The sequence below is a fragment of the Vulpes lagopus genome, chromosome 1, assembly GCF_018345385.1.
Source record: "Vulpes lagopus strain Blue_001 chromosome 1, ASM1834538v1, whole genome shotgun sequence".
NCBI classification, from domain to species: Eukaryota; Metazoa; Chordata; class Mammalia; order Carnivora; family Canidae; genus Vulpes; species Vulpes lagopus.
In genome coordinates this window covers 129618514-129637184 of record NC_054824.1, presented here as the reverse complement: position 1 = coordinate 129637184, position 18671 = coordinate 129618514, and the positions used below count along the sequence as shown (strand labels likewise).

General features: G+C 33.5%; 1 protein-coding gene across 1 annotated transcript in view; it reads left to right on the top strand.

Annotated features, from left to right (window-relative positions):
* The window catches only part of CCDC178 (coiled-coil domain containing 178), a 376460-nt gene that overhangs the window by 156079 nt on the left and 201710 nt on the right, over positions 1-18671 (top strand). The window lies entirely within an intron of this gene.

Sequence of the window (18671 nt, the reverse complement as noted above, 5' to 3'; positions counted from 1 at the left end):
TAGTGGTGTTAAAACTAATATTCTGAAAGGAAACTGAAGTTAGAGGTCCAGAAAAAGCTATTATGCAGCTCTAAGATTTGCATATGCTATCTGCTTGGCTCATCAGAGGTGAATGATAGTTTCCACTGCACTTAGTTACAAGCCAATCTAGATGCAGTTATTTGCATAAACAATTTGATTGGTAAGCATTGCTCTATACCTCTGTTTTGAGAACTTTTGGAGGAACAGAGACTATTTTGTTATTTTTTATTAGTCCCTACTTGGGGAATATTTCCTTTGTTATGACAGAAAATGGAAGACAAAGTAGAATGCTATACAGATGAAATGTTATGAAGCGAATAATGTCAACAAGGAGACAAGGCATAGTTTATTATTTTTATTTTAAGTAAGACTAATAAATTTACTGAATTTACTTTGAAAAAAGAAAATTCACAATGACCCTAGTCTATAATTCAGCCACTAACATTTGAATACATTTTTATATGCTTTTCCCTCTACATCTTTATTTTTACAAAGCTACAATGATTATGCACTTGAAGTTTTATGCCGTTTTTTTTTGCACTCAGCAGTAGATAATCTTCCATGCAATGTATTTCTCAAAACAAGTTTTTGTTTAGCTCTTTGATATTCTATCAAGTGGTATATTCATTAAACATCTCTTGAATGACTAACCTCTGCCAGTTATTGTGCTGAAACTTGGATGTAATTGTTATGACTATGTCGATGACTGCCTTGAGTTTATAGTCTTGACAGAAAAGTGGAATGAAGAAAACCAAAAAGTACAAGGTGATAAATGTGGGGAACATTGAACAACTCAAGAAGAGGCATCTATATCAAAATAGAGACCATGGAGGGTTTCCCTAAAAAGATGATTTTGAGCTATTTTTCTTTCCTTTTTTTCTTTTCTTTCTTTCTCTGTGTGTGTGTGTGTGTGTGTGAGAGAGAGAGAGATAGAGAGAGCACGAAAGCTAACGTGTGCACACAGCATGTGGGAAGGAGAGGCAGAGGGAGAAGAAGAAAAAAATTCCAAGCAGGCTCCTCCTCTAGCATGGAGCCTGAGGCAAGGTTCCATCTCAGGACTCCAAAATCATCACCTGAACCAAAAATCAAGTCAGATACTTAACCATCTGAGACACCCTGGTGCCCTGAGCTAAATTTTGATCCACATTTTAATAAATAGAAACCACCCATGTAAAAACAGTGTATGTTAGGAAGTTGGATAGTATTTCTTGACAGACAAGAAACAGTACTGTTGAAAACAGGATATATTCCTGACTAGATCAGGTCAATACAAGTGAAAGGTCTGTATTGCAGTGGGAAGGGGGGCTGCAGAGAGCAGAATTGCAAATGAAATGGTACTGTGAGCTATGATTGAACATTATCCTGGAAGAAAAGAGAAGCCAGTGAAATGTTTTAAGGTGCTAGTGAGTATAAAATAGCTGTCATTTCTAAGAAAGAGCGTGACTTGGGCAGCAGTATGTAGATCAGTTTGTGGCAGGGACAAATTTGGAAGTAGAAATAAAGGGAAGGAGCTTCTTAAACTAAACCACTCTTGAAGTGATAAAGATTTCAAGAGAAGTGGAAATGGGGATAAAAAAAATTTTGAAGGAAAAATTCATGGGACATGGTGAAGTCTTGGTCTTCAATTGGATGTAGGAACCAGTGAGAAAGAAGAGTTCAAAATAAATCTCCGATTTCTAGCTTGTGAAAGTATGTAAGTGACAGTGTCTTTTACCAAGAGCAAAGAAAAAGGAAAAGCAGATATGGGGAAAAGGGGATCGTGAGTTAAGTTTTGAAAATATTGAGCTAAGGTTTGCCTGTACTACCCAAATGGAGATGTAAAATGTTGATATACGTCTCTGGATCCCAGCAGCAAGAATTGTGAAGGAGTTTGGGGAAGCATCTGTGAATGTGTTATTGAAATGTCAACAGAAAGGTGTAGTGAGAGGTAAGGGCAAGTAGCTAAGAATGTGCAGTAATTGGGGAATATTAATATTTCATAAGAACATGACAACTTCATGGCCATGTATATTCAGAAAAACAAATAAGAAGTTGTGACCAAAGAGAGAAAGAAAACTAAGAATCAAGGAAAATAAAAGTAAAGAGCCTCAACAAATGGTTTAAACAGAAAAGAGGTAGTCAAACATGTCAAATATTGCATAAAAGTAAAAGAAGCTAGAAATAAATTAATAGATCATAGCTGCTTTAAATGAGTTCAATGGAATGGAGGAGGCAGAAACTAATTTCAATGGGCTGAAAATTAAAAAGTGAGGAGCAGAAAATTCAATGTAGATTATTCTTTCTAAAACATGGATTATGGGGATGCCTGGGTGGCTCAGTGGTTGAGTATCTGCCTTTGACTCAGGGTGTAATCCTGGAGTCCCAAGATCGAGTCCCGCATTGGGCTTCTTTCAGGGAACCTGATTCTCCCTCTGCCTATGTCTGTTCTTCTCTCTCTCTCTCTCTCTCTCTCTTACTCTCTCTCTCTCTCTGTCTCTCGTGAATAAATAAATAAAAACTTAAAAAAAACCCCAAAAACATAGATTATGTCAGAAAGTGGTAAGTTAGTTAATAGACAAAAACGGTATAAAAGTAATTTTTTTTTTTAGCTGGGGACTTTTGAGCATATTTATTTGCTGATAAGAAAAAATTAGTGGAAGAAGAAATGTTAATGCTTTTTATAAAAGTGAAGGTGATGATTCACAAAGCAAGCCCCCAAGGATGAGGAATGGATTTGAAACCCAGAGCCCTGGTGGCAGCCCTAGCCCTAGATAGAAAAGAAAGGAAGAAGGCTTGAAAAACAGTTAAGTTTTTGAATAGGTGAACTTGATCTTTAAACTAAAAAGAAAATATTATAAAGTGAGTCCAGGGATTTATGAAAAGGCTTAGTGTTGAAAAATTCAAGCAGAGATGTAGCTGACTAAGGATATTGAGGAATTATTAAGCAAACAGATTCACTTACAGACCTTACATTTGTAATGGTAGCCGGAGATTTTCTTCTGTGTCATTTATCAGCTCAAATTTGAGGTGAAAGTCTCTTAGGTGTTTTTTTTTTTTTTTTGATCTGGAGTTTTGTGGGTTGCATTATGAGACCTAAACACACAAGAGAGACAAAATGTATATTGAAGACAGAAAATAAAGAAAACAAAGTTTGCTAGTGAATAGAAAAACATAAGTGTAAAGCATTAGAAAACTTCGAGAAAGTGAAGCATACCTCTTCCAGTAGTAGGAAATGGAAAACGGCTGTGAAAATAGTATGTAGGTCATGGGCAGGACAATTCTCCCCTTAGAGTTTTTTATTTACCCATTGAAATATAGAAAGCAGTTCTCTTAATTGAGGCCAGAAAATAGATTACAAAATAAAGTAGTAAGGCGGCAGGGAGGTAGTTAGAAAATAGAATAATGCAGTTTAAAATTTCAGGAAAGGAAATGTTACCGCACTATACGGAAGGCGTTCCTCTTTCAGGTGCTATTACTCTTTCAGCCAGGACCTTAGATTCTAACCACGCATTTACTAATCCTAATCTTTGTTTACATATTTATTAATGATAGATGAATAGGGTTTAGCTCTGTGTATTTATTCAAGAGTCCACTCCTTCATGTAATCAATAAACCAAATCTTATGGGGGGAAAAAGGGAAGAAAAAGAAATGTTTGGGTCACAGGAATTTAGGGCATACCGAAGATTTTAGATTACAGAGCTATGATCTTCAAAGAAGTTGGAGAACTCTAGGCTAAAGTGATGGGCGCTATAGCTCCATGCTTGTGGAAATATCAAAGATAATTTCAGTATTTAAGTTGTAAGAAGGTTGGCTCCAACTGCTGAAATCTTCAGCAAAAGTAGGTAAATGACAATAAGTAAAAGTTAAAATAAGGGAGGAGAGATATTCCAACTGATGGCATGACCTTTGAATGAAGTGACTCACTAGGAGCTGGAGAAGGATGAAAAGGGCAGTAAAGGACAAAAAAATGCCTATCTCCAAATGTAAGAATTACACATGCTTCATGAGAAACAAACAAAGTTTTAACAACCTGGAAAGAACCCAGATATACATGATAAAGGAAAATGTTTCAAGATAGAAATAATGTTGCCCCCCACAAGAAGCCATAAATATTCTAGAATGAAAATACATCTATGAAATACAGTTGAAAAGATATAAGATGGTAAAGTAAAATACTGCCTAAAAGCACCAGGCTTATATGAAATTTTCTTAGTATAGAAAGACCATGAGATTTGTTCAAAGTGGCATACCCCTAATAAGGTTTTAGTGGTTAGCAAATATCAGACATATATTTCAAAAATAAGTAAATGAAATTATAAATATGTATAAGTATATAAACATATGGTTACTCATGATTATTCAGTTTTGATTCAAACCACATTTAAATTTATTTAATTTATATATTCATATATTCCCTATTATATATTTATATATAAATGTATAACAAATATATTTGTATGCAATTTGAATCAAAAGAGTGATCATGAATTTTCCAGGGACAAGACATTTTTGTCAGCTACTTACATAAATATGAATAGTTCAGAGGTTAAGGAGTGGCATATATAGAAAAATGGTGTCAGTTTCATTAAGGAAGAATTATACTGTATTACTTTAAAGAGAGGATCATTGCATGAGTAAATAGAGGTAGTTTGAATATCACAAATAAAATTGATAGTATAAAAATTTCAATTCATTGCCAGCCATTATCCTAGACACTGGGGAAATCTTGAGTCTTCCTGAGAAGTATTCCCTCAGCTCTACTGTATTCAGAGACAGGTCATCTCCCCATTTTCCCGAAGAGCATGTCAACTGTAAGCCCAGCATAGCTAGGTGCTGAGGTATTTTTCTTCTCTATAATTCAACATAGGCAATTACACATATTGTCAGGAACACAGTCCAAAATTCTCTGTAGTTACAGAACCTTGACTGAAAGAAATAGTCTCTGGTCAGAATTGCTATTCAGTAATCCATTCTTTTGGATATTATAAAATCTCTTCTTGAATTAAACGAGCAGAGAGCTGTTCCTGACCATGTATTATCTCTTCTCTATAGAATTACTACCTTGAGGGTCACTATAAGAAATGGTTCCAATGAAACTCATTGTTGTGTTCACTATAAAGAGGATGTTGTCCATTAAATTCACAATATCTACTTTAAGACCAGAAATTTCTGTCAGGTGTAAGTATCAGAAATAGTGAATAGTATTTATCCTACAGATTTTGTTTATTTGATCTTCAGGGCATTGAATTGACCAGGTTTCCTTTTTAATAGTGTCTGCTAGAAAGCTTAGACTGATGTTTGTCACTTGCTTGCAGAAAGTGTATAGGTTCTATTTTATGCACCATGCTTACTTATTCCTTTTTTTTCTCAGCTAGTTTCAGTTTATTTTTTCTGTTGTATTTGTGCTTCTAGTTATATGTGATTGCTCCACACAGAGTAGAAATAAAGGAGAAGAGAGTAAGGGAGATTCTACCAAATGCAAAATACCATAATACATGAGTGAGAAAAGAATCTGCCTTCAGTTAACTTACAGTCTAGAATGGATAAGTGATTCACAGAAAAACTATAACGTAGGGGAAAGACAGTATTTTTTTCCTAGAAAGTAATATGCCATGATAAGATGAATGAAGCTATAATAAGAATGGTCAGAATAATGTAGTGCATTATTAATACACTAAAAACATACATTTAATTGGCTCTCTTGCCAAGTTAAGATATACAGATCTACTTGCATGGTAGAAAAAGTTGAGCTGTATTAAGCACAATATCTGTAAGTGACATAAAATTGACACCAGTTGTTTAACAATATGAATGTTTTCCCACTTCCATCAATCTGTTTATATAGCTTAAAATTCTATTGGTAATTTTAACATGCATTTATAACACTGCTTATTATTTTATATTAACAAATACTTTACACAATCTGTATAGAGTGTCAGGGTTTCTTCCATAGCTTATATCTTTGTGTTTATGTTGTATAAGATCCAAATATTTCAAAACTGTAGTTACAGATTTTGAGTTGCACTTTCAAGAGTGATTATTTCATTTTGTGATCATTAAAACTAAGAAACTGAAAAGAATTCTAAAAGATACATAACCATCTGAAATCAGAACAAGAAACATTTATACTTAGAGATTTCACAGACTTTCTTGTTAGCCTCTTTCAATGTTTTACAAATTTAATACAGGAATTTAACACAGATGACATTGGGTTGCAGGAACCCTTGAACTCCCTGAAATCATACATTTCATTCTTGGGTGAGAGTGTCTGAAGTACGGCGTTTTCACGAGAAAACATTTCATGGACTTTCTCACCATCTGTCTACAAAGTGGAGAAGCCACTTCACAAATGGCTGGCATGTCCCACAAAACAAGACATCTTTGAGCTTAATGAATTTCAGAGCTGGTATTTGTTTTAGGAATAGAGAGATCAGCTGGTATATGCAGCTGCAGAGATTGAAGAAGGTCTGGCTTGTTATTTAAAGGTGGTGATGAGTATTATCTTTATGCAATAATGCACAAAGGTGATGTTCCCTAAACTGAGCACCAAAGGAAACAAATTGTATTTAACAATTGAATTAAAAGTGATAATATTGGCTTTTTTCCGTCCATGAAGTAAAATGATTTTGTCATTATGCATTCCTGTAGTACAGAGAGACAGAGCTTTGTTTAGCTATTCTGAAGCTTAAAATCTGACATGTGTAGACAGGAAACAGCATACTGCCATCCAGCCTCTCAAACAAATGTCATTTTTATAAGAATTTTAAGCTAACAGTTGGAATCTGACAAGAAATATAAAAGCTTGTTCTATTCACCCACCCCTCTGCATTATATTTCAGTGTAACCCTGGATTTATTATTTCTGTCAACTTTCTAATTCTTGTTTTTGGGTAATAGACCGAGGATAGATAGTTAGAAAATGACACTTGAAGTTAGTGACATGAGACTGGGGCCTTTGCCTCCTGGTTATAGAAGCAGAATTCTTTCTAGTGACCCAACTGCATTCTCTACTTCCACAGTCTTTAAGCATTTCCAACCAGCCAAATTTTTCTATTATCAAAAATCAGTTAACTGCATGATTTACTCAGACTGATCTCACTAGCTTAAATCTCCCAGTAAAATGTATCCCTAAGAGGAATGAATTGTTAAATTAGCTGAAATTGCACTTTTGAGAAACTGAAACAGGTGTGATTTGAATGCACATTTTACTTAGATTTTAATGCATGATAGAAAAAGAAACTTGAATAGCTAAAAAAAAAAAAAAAAAAAAGTATGTACTCTTTTTAAATTACTTGACTTACCCCAAGTTTTATATATATGGACATAATGGTCTGACTCTTGATTCAATGATTTAAATAAAAGCCTTGACCTTTTGGACAATGGCCATTCTCTGTTTGTCCAAGTATAAGCAAATAGTTTACCCTTAAAATATAAGATAACCAGGTGTTCTAAATATGCTGAACAATGGTTGTCAAAAGCTGCTACTGCTTTATCGGCTGAGATAGCTAGCTGATCAATATCACTTAAACATTTGAATAACTGATTTGCATGCAGAATTTCTAACCAGACTTAATTTTCTGAATTCATCAAAATACTTGGGGGTCCAAAAACATCCTGTCCACTCAAATTTTTTACAACCTAAGGAGTAATCACTTCTAAATAATATTGGAGCTTTCTGGTCTAAGCTTTTATAGCTTTTTAAAGTAAAATAACAAAACATCATATATTTTACCAAACAATCAATATGCTAGTTGATAATTGCTAATACATCTTTCAAATGCTCTTGCTTATGGTGAAATGCTTAACTATTTTAACACCTTTGTGGGTTTTTCCAAATACTTATTTTAATAACCATGTTTTACTAGATTTGATATAAACACAGTCCATTGTGTGGAAAAATACTGGATTTTTTCCAGTTTAAAAAAATTTAACTTGTTAGCCAGTATTTCTTCTATATTGTTCAAGATCTCTCATTGTCTAGAACAGTAGTGTGGTCAACAAGACTTTTTCGGGAGTGTAAAAAGCAGGTTCTGTAAAAGCAAAACCATTTTAAAATACTAAGATATTTGTCTTTTTGACTGAATTGACATTTGCACTCATAGTGTAAAAACGCTGTTGGGTAAAACTGCTGGTACCTTAGTATAAACGGAGGTAACGGCACAGGCCGTACTAATACTCATTGTATTCCTCATTGCCAGGCATTTACATGGCCAATTTTAATTAAAAATTTACTTGGTGATGTAATAAATGTTAATTATGTTAAATCTCAACACTTTAGTACATGGATTTTTAATATTCTTTCTGATGAAATGTGAAGAACACATAAAACACTTCTGCTGAACATCAAAGTAGACCCTCCAGGAAAAGCACTTGTGTGATTTTCGGAGTTGTGAATTGAACTAGCCACTTTTTTATGGAACATAATTTTTACTTAAAAGAGCAATCAACAGGCAGACTGGTTTTTCACAACCAACTATTTGATATACATTTTCTTGAAAATAAACAAAATAAACCTGTCACTTCAAAGATAACAAGGTACAGTATTTGTTAGCAAAGAAAAATTTGAACTTTCATATGAAAATTAGAATTTTGGAAAGCTTATATATGCCATTGTGAGCTTGACAGCTTCCCAAAATGTAAAGTTTTCTAATGATATAAGTGATATAGGTGGTGACATTAACTAGTGTGTTTTTTTATATTGCATAATGAACATTACAAGATCTGCATAAGTTGGTGAACTAATATTTCTTAATGACCAGTGCACGATGTTATCAACGGATCTTAATTTAATAGAGTATGAAAAATTCATTGATATGACTTCAGAATCCAAATTGCAAATATTTAAGAAATGACCACTTGCTGAGTTTTGGTGTAGTAACAAAGAAAATTATCTACAATTACATGAAAAGTCGGTGAAATGCCCCTTCCATTTCCAACTATGTAGCGTACATGAGGCTGGATTTTTCTTCAGTTACTATAACCAAAACATTTGACAAATATATTCAGTGTGGAAGTGGATATGAGAATCCATTTTTGTTTTATTAAGCCAGATATTAAATAAATGTGAAAAAGTGTAAAAAAGTACCACTGTCACTAATTTTTTGTTGTGAAAAATAGTCATTTTCATGAAAAGTATTTATCATTGCTATTTTTAATGTATTAATGTATTTTTTTAATTTCTCAGCTTTTATTTCCAAAATGGTAAGTATCTATAAATATAACCTGCACAGTCAAAATCGCTTTGGGTTCCTTAATAATTTTTAAGAGTACAAGTGGATCCTGAGAATAAAAATATTTTGAGGATAATTTATCCAACTAACTTCACTCATGTAGGAAACAGTTAAGATCACAGATCTTTAAATAAACTGATGGAGACAGGGTTTTGATGATGTGTGGCAGGGATTAGCCAGCCATGTATTCAGTTGCAATTATACAAGAATGTGTTCTAATATTCACTTACTTCCTTACACTTTCTAAGAGATTCATACTTGGTTTGCCACAGTTGCTATTGTTTTTATGCAATAAGGTTGAGAAAATCATTGTTGTGCAGTAACACACTTTAAAACTGGACAAGCCTTAACCAACACTTAGTGAAACAAAATTGTGACACCAAAGAAGTATTTTATTTGTTTAGTACTTTCACAAAAAAAAAAAAAAAAAGGAAAAATCTCAAATACACAAGCTAACCTTACACCTAAAGGAATCAGGCCTAAACCAAGCCGAAGAAGAGGGATAACAAAGATGAGAGAAGAACTCAATGAAATAGAGACCAGAAGAACTGTAGAAAGATTATCAAAACCAGGAGCTGGTTCTTTGAAAGAATTAATAAGATAGATAAACCCTTAGTCTTATTACAAAGAAAAAAAAGACTCAAATTAATAAAATCATGAATGAAAGAGGAGAGATCACAACCAATACCAAGGAAATACAAATTATTTTAAAAACAGATTATGAGCAACTATATGCCAACAAATTAGACAATCTGGAAAATATGGATGCATTCCTGGAAGCCTACAAATTACCAAAACTGAAACAAGAAGAAATAGAAAACCTAAACAGACCAATAGCCAGCAAAGAAATTGAAGCAGTCATCAAAACTCCCAAGAAATGAGTCCAGGGCCAGATGGCTTCCCAGGGGAATTCTAGCAAACATTTAAAGAAGAAATAATACACATTCTACTAACGCTGTTTCAAAGGAAATGGAAATGAATGGAAAGAATACTTCCAAACTCGTTCTATAAGGCCAGCATTACCTTGATTCCAAATCCATGACCCCACCAAAATGGAGAATTACAGACAAATATCATTGATAACATGGATGCAAAAATTCTCACCAAGATGCTAGCGAATAGGATCGAACAGTACATTAAGAGAATTATTCACCATTACCAAGTGGGATTTATCCCTGGGATGCAAGGGTGATTCAACATTCATAAAACAATCAATGTGATAGATCATTTAAATAAAAGAAAGGACAAGAACCATATGATCCTCTCAATAGATGCAGAGAAAGCATTTGACAAAGTACAACATCCTTTCTTGATTAAAACTCTTCAAAGTACAGAGATAGAGGGGACATTTCTCAATATCATAAAAGCCCTCTATGAAAGCCCACAGCGAATATCATTCTCAATAGGGAAAAACAGAGATTTTCCCCTAAGATCAGGAACACAAGGATGTTTAGTACTTTTCACTTCAAATGGTTAGTTTTGGCTCCCAAACTTGCATGGCTAGTCAATTTTATTATCTTCAGATCAAATGCAAATTATTTTGTTAAAGAATAGCTATAGCAAATCAAGAAATCCAAAATTCTTGAAAAAAGTACTGAATAGAAGAATTCATATGATTTATAACATATGAAATCTTACCATCCAAGGCAATTGGCTTTTTTTATTTTTTACCAAGTACTTGAATTTTTAGCAATTACTGATAAGCAAGTATATACAGATCATAATTTAATTAAAAAAGTAAATGCTAATTCCATCATATATAGTAGGGCAGCAGTTCTGTATTTTCTGTTCTCATTATTGCTTTAAAAGTAGCACAAAACATATTGAAATGAAACTAGTATTCTAGGATTTGAGACTGTATAGATCACATGTACTCTAGTTAGTAATTGTTCTAGTACTACTTACTGATTGAATTTATATACATATATATTCATATACACACATATATATTTTTGAACTTGCCTTCTGAAAGTTTAACATTGAAAGGGTTTTATTAAAAATTATGCTGAGGGGATGCCTGATGGCTTAGTGGTGGAGCGTCTGTCTTTGGCTCAGGACATGATCCCAGGGTTCTGGGATCGAGTCCCACGTTGGGCTCCCTGTGAGGAGCCCGCTTCTCCCTCTGCCTATGTCTCTGCCTCTCTCTGTGTCTCTCATGAATAAATAAATAAAATATTTTTAAAAAAATTATGTTGAGGATATTATTATTATGTTGTTGTTGAGGATATTATTGAATTAATTGCGTAGTTCAGATTGATTAATAGTTATTGCAAATCAGGATTGACAGATTCTTTTTTTTAAGATTTTATTTATTTATTTATGAGAGACACAAAGAGAGATAGGCAGAGACATAGGCAGAGGGAGAAGCAGGCTCCATGCAGGGAGCCTGATGTGGGACTCGATCCCAGGACCCCAGGATCATACCCTGAGCAAAAGGCAGATGCTTAACTGCTGAGCCACCCAGGGGTCCCAGGTTTGACAGATTCTTATTAATAGTAAGTCTCTAGAAAATCCAAAAGAAATTGTGATTGGAAATCTTAAGATAATTCTAACCTCTCTTTTTTTTTCATGAAATCAGGAAGTGATTCCTGCCAACCTCTGCCCGTAGAACATTTCAAGTCAGTTCAAGTGCAGCTCAGTGAGAACGCAGTGTTACATCTGCCTCATATAGGTAGGAAGGCTGCTGGTAAAAAAGAGGTTATATGTCTTGTAAAAAGTTGGAAAATTATAGGACAGGAAATAGACTTTATTACATAGACCTACATCCTTTTAGAATGGGTCACCAATATCCTCTACCTTTCCATACATGTAATTTCATTTCTTCCAGTGCCCATGTGATAGCTTGAGTATAAAGTGGAAGTTGGGCACAGGAAATGGGTAAAATGTTTTGTATACTTTTCATGAACAAGATTTCTATGTTCTAAGGCTTTCTTTAGAGGAAAGTTTGCTTTTCTAGGGCCTATAATTGTTGATAATTAACTCCATTTTTCCCCCTAGAATTCCATTCTTCTTCTACTCCCTATTCTCTTAATCCTCACAGTAGCTTGTAGTTGAAAGACTGCTCGTCTAAATCAGGTCTATAACAATTGACGTATTTATTAGTCTTAGTTTTAGTGTTTGGGGAATTTTGACATATGTAAGAAATAAAATACGTTTACCAGAGCTAAATATTTCAGGAATATTGTAACTGTTCTCTTTCATTCTGGCCATGTGGCAATGTAGAAAAGGTAGGATAAGTTTGTGGAAGATGTGATAAAGAATCAGGTGAATGGGAGTTTAGAAAGCATGAGGTACATGGAGAATAAATATTATGGTTACAAGTCTGGGAATTGTCATCTAAGTTCCTAAAACCCAAAATAGTAGCTAAAGACTATATAAGAGATTATAAGAGATCCTTATATACGAGACCCAATGTGCTTCTGTAACTAGAACAAGATGCAGGGAGAGCTACTATATCAAGATTTTGTTCTGTGAGCACATGATGCTAACCATCAACTAGAGAATAAATCTTGAGTCCAAAATCAAAACATCTTGCTTTCTTGATGGACAGGGAATTGAGAGAAATAACTTTGTTATTGATGAGTCCTCATATTAAAGGGGACCATCAGGAAAGAATATTAACCAAGATTTTAGACTATAAAACTTCTAAGGCAAGATTGAGAGTCAAATCATATAGGTATCATATATGTATGTGGATATATAATTATAATGTGGATATTTATATGATAATATGTATCTATATAATTACATATATAACTACAAGATAAAATTAGTATTATTTGTAATATTTTGCAGTGTAGGCATTATTATTTTATTTTTTCTTTATCTAAATTCAATTTGCCGATGTATAGTGTAACGCTTATCACATCACATGCCCTCCTTAATGTCCGTGATGCAGTTACCCCATCCCCTCTCCCACTTCCCCTTAGCAACCCTCAGTTTGTTTACCAGAGTTAAGAGTCTTTCATGATTTGTCTTCCTCTCTGATTTTTCCTCATTCAGTTTGTTCTCCTTCCATTATGGTCCCTTGCACTATTTATTATATTCCATATATGAGTGAAACTGTATGACAATTGCCTTTATCCAATTGACTTATTTCATTCAGCAGAATACCTTTCAGTTCCATCCATGTGGATGTAAATGGTAGGTATTCATCCTTTTTAATGGCTGAGTAATATTCCAGTGTGTGTGTACACTACATCTTTTTTTATTGTATAGGCATTTTTTAATTGAATGATATGGATTTTCTATTTATCAGCAAAGTGACTGAGGAAACATATATGCCCTGAGAAATAAAAAGGAATATCTATGAACACAAGTTCAAGACTTTATTTCAATTTGAAAAAATATAACAATACCTTATATGTGCCAAGCACTGTGCTTGGGGTGAGATATAAAGATGAGTGAGAAATTTGAATCTGATATGAGTGATATGCCAGATTAGCTCATTTATACAGAAAAATGGGGATGGATAGCTTTCCTGCAAACTATATTCTAAGATTTTCCTCTCTTGAATCATTTTTTGGACTGTAATTCCCCTTAAAGAACTCTAAATCCTGCCAACTTTCAAAAGAGAGAGTTAAAGGCATTTATTTTAACATAACCACTGTCATACTCTGATGACAGAAATGTTATCACTGTTTCCAGTAGATTTAATTCCTGAATCAAGGGTCATCTCTTTGAAGTTTTCCGGATAGAGAAGAGTTAAATAACCATGCAGAAAAGTAATGGAACTATTTAAACTTATTCTTACCCCCAAATAGATACTATTTAAATGAGAACATATATCTTAAAATGAATGCTAATAATGATAGGTAAGACAATGGCCTTCAAAGTTCATGGCCTAACCACTGAAACCTATGAATGTAATCTTACATGGCAGAAGGGATTTCGCAGATATGATTAAGTTAAGGACTTTGAGATGGAGAGATTATCCTGGATTATCCAAGTGGGCCCTAAATGTAGTCACAAGTTGTTATAAGAGAGGGGCAGAGGGAGACTTAGAGTGGGGCAAGATTATAAGACAACAGAAGCAAAGGGAGAAAATGTGATGTGATGCCAGGCCATGAGCCAAGGAATGCAGGTGGCCTCTAAGAGCTGGAAAAGGCAAGGCAAGAAATTCCCTCCAGAAGGAACCAGATCTGCCAACTTCTTTATTTTAGCCCCATAAGACTCATTTTTAATTTCTGACCTTCAGACAATAGGAGAATAAATTTGTGTTGTCTTAAGCCATTAAGTTTGTGGTAATTATAAATGTCCAATGAATTGCATTAGGTAGTGCTGAAGATTTTACATTTTTTCCTTCCAGTAATTTTCTAAACAGAGGAATTAGATGACACAATCTTCTACAGCAAAAATGCACACACCTGACAAATTATTACTATAATAGGTTTCTGCACTTTTGCCCTTCATTACACATACCATAGAGTGGTTGTGGCCCACAAATGTATACCTGTGACCCATCATAAATTAGTCATCTGGTCTCTGTTATTTCATGTTGCAGAATTTGTTGTTTATTCAGAAGAACTTTGTACTTACAAAAAGGGAGTTACTTCTATTAACGCATACTGGATCTTAAAATTTATGATGATTAGCTGTCATTACCCAGTTACAAAAAGGGAAATATTATCATTGTCAGTCTATAAACCTATTTCATTCAAATAATGCACTTTCAATAACCACACTAACTTTTTAACTGAAGGTAAGAATGGGGCTTCCATACAAATAAGTTTTATTTTAGAACTTTTCTTCTAGGGATCCCTGGGTGGTGCAGCGGTTTGGCGCCTGCCTTTGGCCCAGGGCGCGATCCTGGAGACCCGGGATCGAATCCCACATCAGGCTCCCGGTGCATGGGGCCTGCTTCTCCCTCCGCCTGTGTCTCTGCCTCTCTCTCTCTCTGTGACTATCATAAATAAATAAAAAAATTTAAAAAAAAGAACTTTTCTTCTAATTTCTTTTTTTTCAGTTTTTTTGAAGTATAATTGAAGTAAGGTATTGTATAAGTTTAAGGTTCATGACATAATGATTTGATATATGTATATATTATGAAATAGTAAGTTTAATTAACATCCATAACCTCATATAGTTATATTTTTTCCTTGCAATGAGAACATTTAATATCTACTCTTTTAGCAACTTTCAAACATACAATAGAGTATAATTATGTGTAGTCATCTCCAAGTTCTTGTCTGTATTCTGACAGTAACTTGGAAAAAATTATAGTTCAAACACTTTAGTGTAGAGAAAATTCACTAATCTTAGAATGAAAAACAGCATTCATAGCTTATACTCCTTTTATGAAATACTTGACCTTAAGAATATCATAGCTTCACTTTTAAATAAACAATTTAGATGATTTTGAAAGGCCCTTCATATCCCACAATTTGATCTTGTGAAATACCCTTTATACTAATGATGTTTAATTTATGGGAATAATAATATTTGGCACTAAAATATCAATGGGTCTAATATTTTCCTTTTCTTAAATTATAATGCTGTTTGTGAAAATATTAGTCCGTTTTCAAATCTCATTTTAAACTACTATCAAATATGAAGTTTAAATTTCAAGTATCTTAGGTCATTTTATGGAAATAAATTATAAAGTATCAAGTTAACAGCCAGTTTTTCACTACTTGGGATTTAAAGCATATATTTGTTGAGGAAATTCTGGGACAATCAGCATTTTCATAGTTTTCTTAGGGTAGGAAGAAAACACCAGTAATATTATGGAAAACCTTGGCAAATCAGATTGCATCATGAAAATACAGTCACCCACTTCAGAAAAGTACACAGATAATATTAGAAAGGTTTTGAGATCAGTGGTAAGAAAGCACTTTAAGCAGCTGTTGAATTACAGAATATCTATCTGCTTGTTTGACATACTTTTTGGAAAGGTAAGTAGATAAAAGAGGCACTATTATCAAGAAGCAAATAAATCCAGTGTTTACAAAATCATTTCAGTTAGTTTAAGAACAAACACTCAGATAAGTCAGCATTTCAAATCCAGTGCAAAAAAAAAAAAAAAAGTTACACCTATGTTTTATAAAGCTGTAAGAGGCTCAGAATTACTTACTTCAACAAGTAGCAATTTCTGTTAGAAGATGCATGAAAAGTGTTAACCTCATGGGAATCCATTTGTGACAACAGAGCAGAAAGCAGTCCCTGCTCTGACAATAAAAAAAGTGACAGATAATATGGAAGTAATCAATCTGAAAGGTATAGAATATTTAAACCATGAAATGCCTAAAAAGCCATAAGCGAGATCTTAAAATCAATATAGGATGCTACTGAAAGACAGAGTAATGACTCAAGAATAAGAATATTATACTGTTTCCAGAAGGGCCTTGTGAAAATACTATGCGTTTGTATTTTAAAAAGAAAACATGATTGTTATATTGTTTCTATAAAAAGAAACAAATGATGCTATTTTATAATATTAAATGACACAATATAGAACATTGTGTCCATATAAAAGACAGAATTTTCTAGCATTTTGGTCTGTATTTAAGAACTGAACTATTTTGATGAGAACAAAACCATATTAATCCTTAAGAAAGCAAAGTTGCAGAGAGCATAGAACCCAATAAGTGCTTAGGTCTGAAGAGATTTAATTGGTTTTATTAGTACTTCACTTAAAATATTTCTAGATTCAAGGAATGTAATTACTTCCATCTAGGAAGCTCAGAGGCATTAAATCACATTTGTCAAGGTGTTTGACTGGAAAGTCAAAAAGCAGAAGTATTTCCTGGTTTAAACTGGAAGATCAACCACAGAAATTAAAAGTATGTCTGAAAGGAAAGAAAGAATGCTGTATTCTGGTAGTCCTTGGAACATCCTTTTTAAATAAACGATCATTTCTAGTCATGTTTAAAACTAAAGAATGGAACTGGCCATCATATTGATTTCTCCAAACGATATTATTATTATTATTATTATTATTATTATTATTATTATATGTTGACTGCTTTGAATCAAATGTATTCTGGATAGAAGGGAAAAAATATCTTCCTAATTTCTAAGATAAGTATATGGATAAGATGTTTATAACTTTTCCTTATGAGCTGAAGCTAGATAACTTTGTTGCCAACTTGGTATGAGGTACTAAATACTTGATTTTCATATTGTGCCAAAGTATTACAGTAGAAACATGGAACCTGAGAAATCTTGTCCAGTTGATTCCTGTGCCTAGTACTTCTTTTAGGAAACAGGGTCACAAAGTTCAGTAGTGGAAACCTTCATCGCTCCCCACAGCTCCAATTCCTCCCAGAATCTTTCAACTCCAATTATACCACACTAAACAGTTCACTACTTTGAGTTTTGTTTTGTTTTGCTTTTGGAGAGAGAGGGCAGAAATGATAGAAAATTAAGGAAATAAGAGGTCTTGTTAAAGAAAAAAAAAGAAAGAATTAGCTTTAGAGTAGAGATACTTTGGAACAGCCCAGAAATGGTGAAGCGAAATTTAAATTACAGACATGATAGTCAACGCTATTTGTTTGCTTTTACATGTCCAGTAATTTTGCTGTCTGAGAGACTTTTTTCCCCTTGTGGGTGATATTTCCATAGATTACAGATTATTTAAAAGAAAAATGTTTCTAGATGACCAAATATCAATATTTTCAGATACTCTTTATCCCCAATAATATATAGCCATAGACTTTTTTTTCAAGATTTCTCTTGAAATATTGTGACCACTTTTTAACCAAAACTTCCCCATCTTACATAGAAATAGTCCCTGATAAAATGCATTTTAAATGCTTCATTGTATGGACAACTAAGCATAGATCAGCAACTTTTCCAATCAGTTAACCACAATGAAATACTCCCCAGTGCTTGGGGAACTTTATGCTTCTGTATCCTTTCCACACTGGACTTCTAGACCTTGTTCCTGGCCTTCATGCAAACACTAGTTCTGTCAACAGGCTCCATCTCTTCGTTTTTAATCCACAGTATGGGTATTCCTGTTGTCAAGCTCTCATAAGAAAAGTCAACCATCAAGTTTCTTCACAAACTGACCGAAACTTGCTTGAGATATGTAATATTTGAGAGACTCAGTTTGAAGAACACAAGGTATTTGTTACTAGATATTTTCCTAATTTATATTTTTTTCATTTTAAATTAGACCACCAGAAAGCAGTATACGTGGAATTCCCTAGATCACTGTCACTGTTTTCAATTTGATTGATTCCTACTCCTCTTCCTTGATTGATTTCCTTCCTTCTACTTACTTTGGGTTAAATTTCTCTTTATTTTTCTAGCTTCTTAAAATGAAGTCTTAGATCATTGATTTTAAATCTTTCTCTTTTTTTTTTAATATAAGCACATAATGTTATAAAGTATTTTCTAAACATAGCTTTAGGTACATCACACAGATTTTGATAATAATTTTATCTTTTTATTTTTATTCTGATCTATATATTTTCAGAATTTCATGTGATTTCTCTT